We start from the raw sequence: 15,048 nt of genomic DNA on the forward strand, positions 1-15,048 counted from the left end.
GTCATGCCCGAAGCTGTAAATAGCTTAAGTTGTGAGTTTATTTACAGTCAGCTTATGAAAATGGAATATTTACTATGTTAGAATTGTTGTTGATACTTTCACTTTGTCAAATGTAATTTTAGGGAATAGTCATTAATATATTTTTCAATTAATGTTGCTGGGTTCTTAAAAAAAAGCAATCTATGTGAAACACTATAATGTTCTTCAACAAGTATGAATATGCAGTCTTGTAAAAAAGAAAGACTAGAATTATGTGTAATCAGACAGACGTGCAACCTTCAGAGACATTGCAAAAAGCCAATGACAAAACATCAGTGACTCGGTGACTGTACCATTGCAGTCATTGAGTCAACCACAAACTCCATTGTATACAGAATACAATGAGAAAAAAAGAATCAAGTTGCTGGTCCAGACAAAATCCAGATGTCAACTTGAATGAAATGCTGTGGCAGGACTTTAAGAGAGCTGTGCATAAATGAATAACTGGAAACTTGAATAAACTGAAGCAATGCTGCAAAGAAGAGTGGGCCAAAAGTCCTCCATAATAATGTGAGAGCCCAAACGTTACTTCAAGTTATTGCTGCTAAATGCTTTAATAACCCTATTAAACCATTTAGCAGCTTAGATTTGCTTAAATTTAAGCACTATTTTAATAATTAAATCATTTGTGATTAATTATGAACCTGTCAGGCACTGTCCCAATTATTCTTGGAAGGACAGACACAATGATTGCACTACACTCACTAGAGTTGACAAATGGAGTGTGAATGTTTTGCTCTGGGAATTTGTAGCACAATAGAGGGAAAAGTGGATGATTTTTTTCTTTATCTTGCAAGCCAAAAGTCAGATCATCCAGTACACTTTTCACCCCTGGCTGCACCCAGTGGCCTACCTAGTGCTCATATCAGGTTATGAAACAGATTCAGTCTTTTTATGACACAAACTTTGACGGCTAAGAAATATTATCCAAACTTGGTTTACAAGCTGGAATTGGTTTTGCAGCCAAGTAACATCACTGAACTTTCTAGCAGAAAGTAAGAAACAGAGTTGAACGCATTGATTTCAGCGACTGGGTGAAGATATTGAAGGCCCCCTGATGCAAACCATGAGGCCACTCAATGGACCGTACAGCCTGTAAACAAAATAACAGAGATGTTATTGTTTGGTCCGTCGCCAGGGTTGCTGTAGTGACACAATGTGAGGTCATTGTTTTGTCGTCCTGGCTTCATCTAAGAAATATCCGCAATCAGACATGCACACGTGGACACAAACAAATCTAGAGTCTCGTGTGTCAGGACATGAACACACAGAGTTGCGTGCGGTGCTTCACGTGACAGCTTGTAATAAATTAAAACAAAAGTCGCATCAGTCGTTCATTATATATATTTATATATATATTTGACCTGTTCCTTTTCGAGCTGAAACCTTTCCTCACCATGTCTGTGAAGGTTCTCAGTCATCCAGGTCATCGTACTCTAAGGAGCTTGGAAAGAAAAGCGTCTGGACTTCTTTGAGTTGCTTGAAGACGTTTCACCTCTCATCCGAGAAGCTTCTTCAGTTCTAAGGGTCAAATGGTGGAGAGTCCCAGATTTATAATCCCAGATATATAATGCCATCTATAATCCAGTTTTGACATCCCTTCCCAGACGCCTTAACGCCCACTCACATCCTGGGCCATTTGACCTCAGGAAATCACATGATAGGGTGGGGCCAGGTTTCACAATGAGCTCACCCGAAACCCTGGCTGATTGTGACCCACACCCGCTTTCACACCTTGGCTCATGTGATTAGAGGATCATCAGGGGGTCCTTTGTCCCTCTGTGGGGGGAAACTCCCACTGGGTTTAAATCTGGGACTCTCCACCATTTGACCCTAGAACTGAAGAAGCTTCTCGGATGAGAGGTGAAACGTCTCCAGGTCCAGACGCTTTTCTTTCCAAGCTCCTTAGACCCTTTCCTCACCATATAACCTTTTTCACACTGTTCTCTTTACAAGCCTTCACTCAGCATGTCCCCAGGTCCTTGTTATTGTAATAATCGCTGTTGATTTCCAGGAATAATTTCCTCAGCTGTGTGGGAGCAATCTGTGCCTGTGCATTAATTTGCACATTATTGGATAAATTGCGCATATGCGTGTGTGTGTGCACGCACGCGCCCCGTCTAATGGATGCAGCAGGTCAGCACAGAAAGAAGAGACAACAAGTTTGATTGTGGTATTTTGTATCTATGTAGCACATGGCTTGCTGACATGTGGCTGCAGTACTATCAGAGTCCCAGATTTATTTACATGATGACACAAACATATAACCCATTTGTATGTCTGTCTGAAATTGCTACTTGTTTTAAATCACTGAGATCTTAAATTTGGATTCTTATAATGATAATTCTAAAAAAAAAAAAAAAGTTTAATTGCATAAACCCTCTGACCTACCTTAACTCTGTAATGAATCATTCATGATTCCTACCGTTTGCCTCCACAGGAACAGAATATTATAACTGACTTTGTTGAATGTTTGTGCAATCAATCATCAGAACCCACCACATTCAGACAAGCCAATATTAGATGTCGAGACCAAAGCGATTTATATCTGAGAATTATGGATGAACAGCTCTGTTTAGAGTATTAGGTGACAGAAGAGTATTAAAACACAACACATAAATTTACCACAAGGAACGCACAGCTGCTGAGCTTGCTGTTCCTGCTTCCTCTTACTCGATTTTGTGTCTTTTGTGGCAATTTTCGAGCAGTTGGCACCTGGATTGCGTCGTCTAGGTTTTGTTGGAAGGCTTCTAAAAGCTTCACAGAGAACATTTGCACAAGGGTAACTTCAAATAGACATGAGGGTTCATGTAGAGGAGAGAAGCGCTGTGGTTAGTGACTCATGTCATTTACTTCTTAGTTGCAATAACATTTGCTATTTCTATTTTTTGGCAAGCCTTTCTTTGCCTTCTTAGAGAGCTTGCGTTGTGCGAGTAACTGTTGGTGGCTATAAAACCCTAAAGAGAAATTATATATGAAAAATTGTAAAAAACTGCATCAGATGGCCACTAGGTGTACTTTAAAATTCTGAAATGCCTCCATGACCAAGTGCCAGATCCTGAAATTGTTGGTTGGCAAGCCCTCATTTCATGAAGTACAGTATCCCTTATCAATAAATACATGTTTTGTCTTCTCTCGTTCTTTGTCTTTTGTTCAACCATATCTGCCATAGGAGTAGGAGACACTTTTAAACTTTAAAAAACGCTAGGGCCCATGAAAAGGTCACAGTACTTTTTCTTGTGGGGACATTCAAACATGATGATTTTAATGAGGCTTGCTCACAGGTTAAAAGGCAACATTTATCATTAGTTTGAGTACTTAAATCTTTTTTTTACCAAAGGTTATTTACTGGCAAAAATATCTACAAACATGGGACAAGGGTGGAAAATTAGCAACCACTATAAGCTCTATAATCATTTTCATGCTCCATGTTGGTACTTAGATCAAACTCCTTTGCAGAATTCATGGCCATTACCCAATGCTGTTTTTCGTCTCTTGAGACCCTCTGATAGGCATTTACTGCAGCCACCTACAGTTGTTGCTTGTTTGTTGGTATTTCTGCATTCAGTTTTGCATTTAATAACTGAAAGGTGGGCTCCAATGGGTTCAAATTAGATGATTGACTTGACCATTAAAGAATACCCTTACCTTGAGAAACTATGTTTGACACATTCCATTTCCATCATAGTCTTGAAAGCATCTTTTAGTTGTGACCTAGACAATGATATACCTACCTCTTTGAGAGTGTTCTTTGTTAGATGTCAAGTTGTTTTTCTTAACCATAGAAAATAACAGTCATCATGCATTTCAGTTTCCTTCTGTGGTTTTTCAGGCCTGTTGGTGTTGCCGAGCTCGCCACTGCATTCCGTTAATACATTCATTTATTCAGTTGAAATCAACTCGAGAACTTTTATGTTCTTAATTTTTCATGGAATAAAAACAGATGTCATCTCGCCATGAAACTGGATCTCCAATTAATTTTGATCCTTCATGGGTGTCTGTATATAAGAATGACTATTACTTCAGAAACAGTTATTACTTTTGTTAAAACCCTTGAACCAAAACTGAAAGTCTGCACTTCATTTATATCTTAATTTATTTATTTAAATCTACAAATACAACACAGCTACAAAAATTGTGCTGTTGTTGAAAAAATGATGGTCGAACCAATAAGGAGTTAGGAAGATTTATGTATCGGTTTCCCTTTTTCTTCCTTTTTGTTTTTGAGTAGCTCATGGCTGATGCTTTAGTATATCATTACATTTTGTGCCCTTTTGCTATTACAGAGTTAAAGAGTTACCGAGCTGGCCATTTAAAATGTTTTGAAAGAGTAAGTCTAATTTTTATTACTGTTACTGCAGTTTTATGTCTTCATAGTCTTGTGTCTTTATTTGTCTTTCTCTGACTGTATTTCAATATTTTACCCTCCTGCTGGTTTTGTCTCTCTACCCGTTTGGAGCTTCTCATTCTCGTTTCCCTCTTTTCTCTCCCGCTGTCTGGTCTGACGCACTAAAGTAAGATCCCATCATGTTTTTCCCATCATGCTCTCCTCCCACCCTGTGGTGAGGCACTGAACCCCCAGCCGGAGGTATAAAGGACATGATTTACAGGGCTCCTTTGCAGCAAAAGAAAAAAAGAAAAAAAGACATAAAAAGAGAGATCAGTTTTCCAGCACAGTAGCCCTGTGCTTCAATGCAGGTTTCACTCGTCAGTGTTTTTGGGGTCTTTTTGTGTTTTTTTTTACTTGATATATGTCAGTTCAACAACGACATGGTGTGGTCCAATTTTGTCATCCTGCAAAAGTGCCAAAATGCATTTCCACAGGAGAAGAAAACAATGTTAAAGCTGGTTTTGGTTTTCTCCATATGGGTTCTGTTGACATATCTAGATGGGCAGCACTGAGAACCAAATGAGGGAGGAAGTGGGAACAACAGTTAAACATTAAGGCCCAGGGCTGTGCTATTGACACTCAGGGATGCTGTGGTTTAAAAGAAACCATGGGATGTGAAGTCCCAGTTAAATGAAGTCTCGTTTTTTTATCTTGTGCAGCAAAAACTTATACATACATAAATATATACAGTGTGAAGCTGAACTGTGCAGCCTTCTACACGTTGAAAAAGAGCTCAAAGGTGAATGACCTGATTTTTAATTTTTAAATAGATAGTGTCCTGGAAAGCTGTCTGCAAGCATATCATTAATGTGAATTAGCAGTGGAGCTGGGTTGCTTTTACTCTGAGATGACAAAATCAAAATAAAATGTGGACTTACATGACTGCCAGTGGAATTCTGTTTTGATCAGACAATACTGGCGTAGCAGTCAATATTTCTCAGAAGTAAGTACTAGATGTTTGGTAGTCTGGAATAGAGGAAAATTCTTTCTGAAAAACATCACACAGTGGCTGTTTTAGTTAATAATATTTTGAATTACTAATCCAATATACCAGTTAACCCTGGAATGTTTTTTATTTTGTAGAACCTTGGAAGCATATCACGATGTTTTTAACAAATAGAGGTAACACTACAAAGTCTTCCAGAATAAATGCTTTCTTCTGATTTTGATTTAGTTATACATTATAATCAGTTATGAGTTTGAAGCCAAACACTGATTCTGTTTAATAATACAAAAATCTAGCCTGGAAGTTGGAGCAGGAGATCTGTGGCTAGAAAGTCAAGAATTTACATTCTGGACAGACTTAAGAAGAAAAAAAATCAACAAAAGTTTCTAATCCCTAAGCAACAAAGACATTTTAACCCCAGCTGGTCAGCTGGAGTAGGTCCATGGTCAATAGCAGAAGACTGTTTACACTGGAAAGCTGAAAGGTGTCAATTTGTAGAGGTAAAAAGCCCGACGTTTTCTCTCCAGACTCTTATGTGGTATAAATATCTAATTGTGCTTGTTTAGTTTGACTGGGATGAGACTCTTGCACTAAATGCAAAAATTAGGTTCTGATATTTCACCACATGCCACAAAATCATAGTCTCAAATCATTGCGGTATTTAACACCTCGTATCATATTTACACAGTGTTGGGAAGGTTACTTTTAAAATGTATTCCATTACAGAATACAGAATACATGCCCCAAAATGTATTCTGTAACGTATTCCGTTACGTTACTCAATGACAGTAACGTATTCTGAATACTTTGGATTACTTAATATATTATCATGCTTTTTACAACAACGTGAATGTACTATTGCTGTGATTTATTACTATTACTGAAGGTCCGCGACTCCGAACTGTAGTAAAGGGACCTCTGACTAATACGGCGGGGTCCCTGTCGGCTCGTAGCCGAAAAATAGCTTTACTTTGTTGTGTGGGTCAACTTTTCTTGCGAGAGACAGAGAGAGGCGTTGAAAGGCTGCTCCAACGGAACTTATTGTTTCGGAGGAAAACACGAACACGGTGTACAGTCGAGTCTTAATAACTTACTTACAACTGGGCTCGTCAGGCTCTCTTCTTGGCTGCAGTGGTTATTATTATATTTACATGCTTCCAGCTCCCGTTTCTCCTCGATGACAACTCGTACCTTTCCACTCCCCTTTCTCTCCCTCCTCGCGCTCACAGACCCATAACGTGTATGGCAGTCCATTCTCCCTGCAACACGGACTACACTGCCCATGATGCTACATTCTTTAGAGCTATGCTTGTAGCATTCTGCCTGTTAGCTTAGCACAACAACAACAACAACAACGAAAAGGCGCTCTCTCACCCAGGAAACACACAGTCGCAGAGAGAGAGAGAAAGCGTCGCCCTGTAACCATGGCAACCGTAACGCTGCCGCCTGGAACAACAGAACGTAGCTGTCAAACAAAACCCAAACAGTCCTGACCCGCGACAAAATGAAACAGGAAAGTACCGCAGTGTAATCCATTTATTTCAACAAAGTAACTGTATTCTGAATACCACCTTTTTAAACGGTAACTGTAACGGAATACAGTTACTCATATTTTGTATTTTAAATACGTAACGGCGGTACATGTATTCCGTTACTCCCCAACACTGTATTTACATAACATCAAATCCCAAACACCTGTCATGTGTGGACAACAACTGCAGTTGGAGCTGTTAACCTCAACACTGTTATGTGATTCAGGTGAGATCAGAAATGATTCATGTGGATTTCCTTATGGATGTTGTTATTGTGACCAAGATCTTCAATGTTATTTCAGTTCAAACCTGAAATGCTACAGATTGCTTCTACTGTATTCTTCTGGCAATGCGAACTGTATGTCAATCTCGTGGTCCACTCTTTTCTGGTTGCGAACCATGGTCTTGGATTTGGAAATGCTCATTCTCATTCTTGCCACTTCACACTCAGCTCTAAACCGCATCAGTGCAAACTGAACCACTGCTGAACTACAGTTTGCAAATAAAAGGCCACCAAAGTGGAGACTCTTTATAAACTGACTATCCCTAGATGGTTTATCCTTAAAAACCTTTGATGGCCCTATTTAAAGCCAGTCTTTACCAGATGCAGCAGAGAGGAGAGGTGAGTTGTGTTACCAGATCCATGGGCTGGTGAGGGTTTTTTGGGGTTGTTGTGGGGGAACGTTTTGTTAAGTTATACATTAAATTCAGTTCACTGTAAATAAATTGCTCGCCTTTGGAAATGATAAATGGCCTGCATTTGTATAGCGCTTTACTAGTCACTAAGGACCCCAAAGCGCTTTACACTACATTCAGTCATTCACCCATTCACACACACACTGGCAATGGCGAGCTACATTGTAGCCACAGCTGCCCTGGGGCGCACTGACAGAGGCGAGGCTGCCGGACACTGGCGCCACCGGGCCCTCTGACCACCACCAGTAGGTGGCAGACATGGGGTTAGTATCTTGCCCAAGGATATTTGGGCATGCAGCCAGGAGGCAGCCTGGGATCGAACCACCGACCTTCTGATTAGTGGCTGACCTGCTCTGCCACCTGAGCTACAGCCACCCCTGAAATGTCTGCGTAGTCTACTTCCCTACCACATTCCTTGACGTTCGAGTCTGACTACGTCACACTTGGATACCAGTAAGGCTTCAGTATAGGAAATTCAGCTGCTTTGATTGACAGGTATGCTGACAAAGAGAGCTGTAAGCTGATCGGTTTGTGCTAGTCCTTACGTCTGTGATTCGAGTCACTCAACTGAATGATGTTTGTGGTGTTTTGCCATTTGGAGCATTTTAAATGGAATTACTGGCAAATGATGTGGTTTGCTGTGTGATACAGACTCTCTGCAAAGTTGTGCTTCAGTTTTTAGTGAGTGAAATTCAAGTATTATGCTATTAAGCACTAATTCACAGCCATATGTTGGGAAGATTAGGGAGGTTACCATGCTCTTACGTAATCAGACACACACTGTTTGCTGCTCAACATCTCATCTCTCTTGTCATTTGAAAAACAACAACACCCAGACAGACATTCCTCATGAATAAAACCACTGTGAAGTTGTGACAGGCTGAGCCTATAAATTTTACTGCTGGAAACAAACCAGTATATCTGTGCTCCAGTGTCAAAACAAACCCCAAACACCCATTAAGGCTTTTACATATGGAAACACAACAAGAAACAAAGTAATTACAAATCTAACAAATGTTATGAGAAACTGAAAATATGCAACTAAACTAAAATAAATGATAAATAAACCTGAGTGACTGTACTAATATAAATGCAGGCAGGTAAAGCAAACAAAGGTGACCTTTGATTAAACTTACAGAAGAACAATAACAAAACACAGTGCCAGGTAACAGGAAATTCTAGCATGTCAAACAGAAAAAAATCTAAAGCAATGACAAACTAATAATTATAGGTGGACATGATTAGATATGGAGATGTTTAACTGTCCTAAATGTGTTTACATTATAAATATATGCTACACTAAAAGTCTACAGCCAGCTAGCAGAGTGAGGATAACATAATATATAGTCCATTCATCCAACCATTATTTTCATCTTTCAAAGATTTTGGTGGCAGCAGGCTAAGACAGATTAGATATATAGCTTCTATGATGAGTTCTGGGTATTCCCCGAGGTCTCCTCCCTGGTGGTTGTGCCAAAAAAACATGCAAAAGGAGGTGCCCAGAGGGCATCCTAACCAGACTGCTGAGCCACCTCAACTGGCTCCTGTTGACACGAAGAACCAGTGGCTCAACTGTGAGGTTTTTGATGTGTCCAAGCTCCTCGTCCTATCTGTAAGCTTGAGCCCAACCATGCAAAGGCCAGCGATGGTAACTAATTTCAGCTGCTTGTATTTGAGACCTCACTTTTTTGAACATTACCCAGATCTTTGTCCTTGATGTAAAAATGTAAATATTTTGGCTAAGCTATTCTTTCACCTTCATAGTTCGACACAACACCAACGTTGTTGCTGATTGTGCACTAATCTGTCAGTCCAACTCACGCTTTGCTCTCCCATTATGGGTTAAGAATATCCCAATACTTGAACTCTGTCACTTGGGGGTGGCCTTTCTCTCCTGACCCAAAGGGAGCTTACATCCAACATAGAGCCTCAGACTTTGCCTTGCTCACTTCCATTATAGCTGTTTCGCAGTTGGGTCACGATTCGATGAATCCAACAGAATCATCTGTGAAAAGAAGGGAAGCTGTTCTTAGGTTCACAAAACGAACACCTTCCTCGACAGTCTATAACTTGAAATCCTGCCCCTCGTCCCCCAAACAAGACTGGAGACGAGATTGGATCCTGTCTGTGATCCGATCCTGTTGGTATAATTGAAATCACAAAAGAAAATAGAATTTTGAACTGATGACTGTGCTGTTTGGAAAACTAATGGTTCAGGTTTGTAACATTCATCTTGCATGAAAACAAGAATTTGATTCATAGTAATCCATTGAATCGATGTCAACATCATGGTGCCGCTGGAGTGCTATTAACAGTTATTGTGCTTCCCAAAGTCAGATTGTTGAAATTCATTTTCTTGCAATAGCAAAACTGAAGAGGTAAAATAAAATGTAGTTTATTAAACTTCCATGTCAAATAAAAAGGGTTACAGTTAACGTTGAACAGAGTAAATGACTGTGCAATTCAATAGGTAAAAAAACACATTTTAAAACTGCCTTTTAAATAGCTTTAAAGCATATTCTAGGTCATAAATTCTGGTTATGTAATTGAAGGGTTACAGTTGAAGCAAAATGATGGCAGTGCTTTCTCTGAACATGATGTGGTAAAACAATCAAGCTTTGTATGTACTGTGCAGAGAGACCTTGGCTAGAGTCTATCTCTACTTGATGATTAATTACCAGTTTGAGAATTTAGACTAATTATTTATGTAGATACCTGATAAAACAATGCAATCCAGAAGTTCATTCAAGGAACAGGAAGTTCTCTATATTGACATGTTTCAACAAGCCTGAATTATGCCAACTTATCATACTGTAGTTCTGTTCTTTAATATAATGTACATCGAACACCGAATGTATTGGTCCAACTTTTGCAGCCAAAGCAAACAGTTGTATCTATAACTTCTGTTCCCTGAAGGAGAGGAATGAGGTACAACGCATAAGTATGGGATACCACGCCCTCTCGTGTCCTGGCTGAAGAAACTTTTATTCATGCCTCTAAGGCAGATGAGCTGTGTTGACATGCGCAGAGCCCCACCTGCACATATACCCACTGTCATCACAGTCATCCCTCAGTTCAATAGCTCAGAGGCTTGCCATTTGTAAGCGTACAAGCCTCTAGTGGATGACGCCCTAGCACTCTGAATTGTCACTAACACACTAGGTGGCAGACCCTTAGCAATCAAATTGAAGCATGAAGGTGCCACAGATCCAGGCGCGGATGAAACACCTCTACTCCCGCCTGAGAGAAAAGGTCCCTACGGAGAGGTAGCTGCCAAGGACTCACTGCTAGCAGACAGATTATCTCTGTATACAACGGCCTTGGAGGCCACCAAGGGGCCACTAGAATCTGAGAGATACTGCCGACACACTCTCTAGAACTGGAGATATCATTTCAGCTGGAGGAAATGCACACAGGAGCACGTCTGGCCATTGGTACACTGTTGCGTCCATGCCCAAGGGTGCATCGTGGTCAATTACGGAGAAGAACAGGGGGCAGTGAGCGTTTACCCTGCAGGCAAAAAGATCTACTTACGCCTACCCAAATAGATCCAAATCTGGGACACCATCAAAGGGTGAAACCTCCTCCCCCTCGTGCTCTGAGGGGTGCTAGCGCTGCCTTGGCATATTTCGCGAAGGTCCGAGAAGCGAGAGACAACCCGAACGGCAGCACAAGGTATTGGTAGGCCTTATATGCCAAGTTAACATCTAAAACTCGTTGTTGTGCTGCTTTAAACATATTTGTACAATGATTGCTTTGTGGCATGGTGCATTGTCCTTTTGAAAGTGTACATGGTTTGATCTCAGAAGCTGAGAGAAGGGAAGTAGACACAACTAGATGCAAAATACATGACACAAACAACCACCAAAGTAAAACAGGAAGTAATAGATGACAGACCCACACAAGCGAATCTGACATAGGGACAAAAACAAACAGAGACAAGGGAACCGGATGGGAATACAAAAGGGAACTAACAAAGGTATAATCAACAAAGCAGGCAGAGAACTAAATGCACAGTGACATGCCAAAGAGACATAACAGAATGGGAAGACAAGAATAACTTGAGACAATGAAATGGGGAAACCAGACAACCATGGGTACAGAACACAGAGAGACTAGACAAACATGGGGACAGGAATGGAAAAACAGAAACAGAGAAAAATCCTACATAACTAAGACACATGGACTCAACTAGAAGATACATAATTAGATGGACTAGAATACAAACTGAGCGCTGGAGGATATAGTAATGACATAAAAGAAAATAGCCTTGTGGTAGGAAGGACCTGGCACTTGGCAGGAAACTGTTTTTATTTACAGTGATTCATGTACAGAAAGTTTTTCAGCTGCCCTCTCCAACTCACACATACCACACAGCCTTCTCCTCCGGGGTTAGGGGGCTACTGAAATAGGGAAGGCGTAATTGGTGTGATGGCTGACAGCTGTGCCAGCCAGCCTCCCCTGGCACTACCCCCTCAACCCACTGCTCCACCCCTCCTTCTACAACCACAAACCACACCCTGCCACAAGCATTCTTACTAATATTAGAAAAGAGACAAACTAGGACAGAAGTGATCCTCAATAGTTCCAATAGTGAGATACCGAGTGAGGTTGTCAGAGAACATGAGTTACGCATGTAACCAAATGTTTTGGTGTCACTCTGTCACAGCCATCACAATTTTGCCTTGCCAAACGCCTTCAAATCCTTACGCTTTCCATTTATTATTACTGCTTCTTTCAACTTTGGGGAAAAATGTTCCCTTGCTTCCTAATATAGCCTACCCACTAACAGGTACCATGATGAAAAGATGATCCGTGTTATTCATTTCACTTGGCATAATACTATGCCTGATCGATCTATATAATTTATTGTTAATCAGCCGCCTCCAGCCCTGCACTTAATTGGACAAACTGGTAAGCTGTTTATAGCTGGTCAAACATACAGTACAGTCAAATTACAAAGCTGTTCACATGTATTATTAAATGAAACAGTAAAGCAAATATGGCCCATTATGATTACACTAATACTGTGCCATCACCTTTAAGCCGAACTTTTTTAAAGATTTGGGCACTGAACCTTTTTTCGGTGAGGTGCTTACCGCTGTGTCACCTCGCTAACCACTTAATGGTTAGTGAGATGACCAGATGTACCTAAATGACCAAATTAACCAATCAAAGTGAAATCATACCAAACCAAGATGCACCTCCATACAGTGGGGCAAAAAAGTATTTAGTCAGCCACCGATTGTGCAAGTTCCCCCACTTAAAATGATGACAGAGGTCAGTAATTTGCACCAGAGGTACACTTCAACTGTGAGAGACAGAATGTGAAAAAAAAATCCATGAATCCACATGGTAGGATTTGTAAAGAATTTATTCGTAAATCAGGGTTGAAAATAAGTATTTGGTCAATAACAAAAATACAACTCAATACTTTGTAACATAACCTTTGTTGGCAATAACAGAGGTCAAACGTTTACTATAGGTCTTTACCAGGTTTGCACACACAGTAGCTGGTATTTTGGCCCATTCCTCCATGCAGATCTTCTCGAGAGCAGTGATGTTTTGGGGCTGTCGCCGAGCAACACGGACTTTCAACTCCCGCCACAGATTTTCTATGGGGTTGAGGTCTGGAGACTGGCTAGGCCACTCCAGGACTTTCAAATGCTTCTTACGGAGCCACTCCTTTGTTGCCCGGGCGGTGTGTTTTGGATCATTGTCATGTTGGAAGACCCAGCCTCGTTTCATCTTCAAAGTTCTCACTGATGGAAGAAGGTTTTGGCTCAAAATCTCACGATACATGGCCCCATTCATTCTGTCCTTAACACGGATCAGTCGTCCTGTCCCCTTGGCAGAAAAACAGCCCCATAGCATGATGTTTCCACCCCCATGCTTCACAGTAGGTATGGTGTTCTTGGGATGCAACTCAGTATTCTTCTTCCTCCAAACACGACGAGTTGAGTTTATACCAAAAAGTTCTACTTTGGTTTCATCTGACCACATGACATTCTCCCAATCCTCTGCTGTATCATCCATGTGCTCTCTGGCAAACTTCAGACGGGCCTGGACATGCACTGGCTTCAGCAGCGGAACACGTCTGGCACTGCGGGATTTGATTCCCTGCCGTTGTAGTGTGTTACTGATGGTGACCTTTGTTACTTTGGTCCCAGCTCTCTGCAGGTCATTCACCAGGTCCCCCCGTGTGGTTCTGGGATCTTTGCTCACCGTTCTCATGATCATTTTGACCCCACGGGATGAGCTCTTGCGTGGAGCCCCAGATCGAGGGAGATTATCAGTGGTCTTGTATGTCTTCCATTTTCTGATGATTGCTCCCACAGTTGATTTTTTCACACCAAGCTGCTTGCCTATTGTAGATTCACTCTTCCCAGTCTGGTGCAGGTCTACAATACTTTTCCTGGTGTCCTTCGAAAGCTCTTTGGTCTTGGCCATGGCGGAGTTTGGAGTCTGACTGTTTGAGGCTGTGGACAGGTGTCTTTTATACAGATGATGAGTTCAAACAGGTGCCATTCATACAGGTAATGAGTGGGGGACAGAAAAGCTTCTTACAGAAGACGTTACAGGTCTGTGAGAGCCAGAGATTTTCCTTGTTTGAGGTGACCAAATACTTATTTTCCACCCTAATTTACGTATAAATTCTTTACAAATCCTACCATGTGAATTCATGGATTTTTTTTTCACATTCTGTCTCTCACAGTTGAAGTGTACCTCTGGTGCAAATTACTGACCTCTGTCATCATTTTAAGTGGGGGAACTTGCACAATCGGTGGCTGACTAAATACTTTTTTGCCCCACTGTAGTTTACTTTGGACTTACCATATAACGGCATCACTCTTTGCTGACTAATGTTAAAAACATATAAATGTAAATTACTACCCACATCACAAATTACATTAGATATATGTAAATATAACCTTTGGGTAGCTCCTGGAAAGAGCTCACTGCTCTGTAGGACACACACACACACACATGCAGTGATGGTGGATCACTCTATTTTTCCTCTTGCTCTACAGATGCTGTCTTATGCTGTCATGTTCTCATGTAACTGTATTGTAAAACCATTAGTGGTTACAGGTGAAAGCTTTTGCAGAACAACTGGGGGAAGACAGAGGCTTTAAGCTTATCGTCCACATCAATAATCAAACAGAGCTTTTTTGATTAATGTATGCCTGAAGGAGTCATAGTCATCTGTTATATAACATCATTAACATAGTGACATAACAGACTAGTTTTTGTTGTTTTTTTTTTCACATTTGTAGCAGGTATTAAATGAACCCCTACTCTGCTGCTTTCACATGCTGGCTTTCTGTTGATGCATGCCTAATGGGCATAGAAATAACAACAGTCAATTTTGATGTCACATGACAAAATATACCAGCAACCACATCCCTTTCTCATAGACTCTGTATGAGATATTTTCATAATGC

The sequence above is a fragment of the Simochromis diagramma genome, unplaced genomic scaffold (genome assembly GCF_900408965.1).
Source record: "Simochromis diagramma unplaced genomic scaffold, fSimDia1.1 OVJJ01000585.1, whole genome shotgun sequence".
Lineage (NCBI taxonomy): Eukaryota > Metazoa > Chordata > Actinopteri > Cichliformes > Cichlidae > Simochromis > Simochromis diagramma.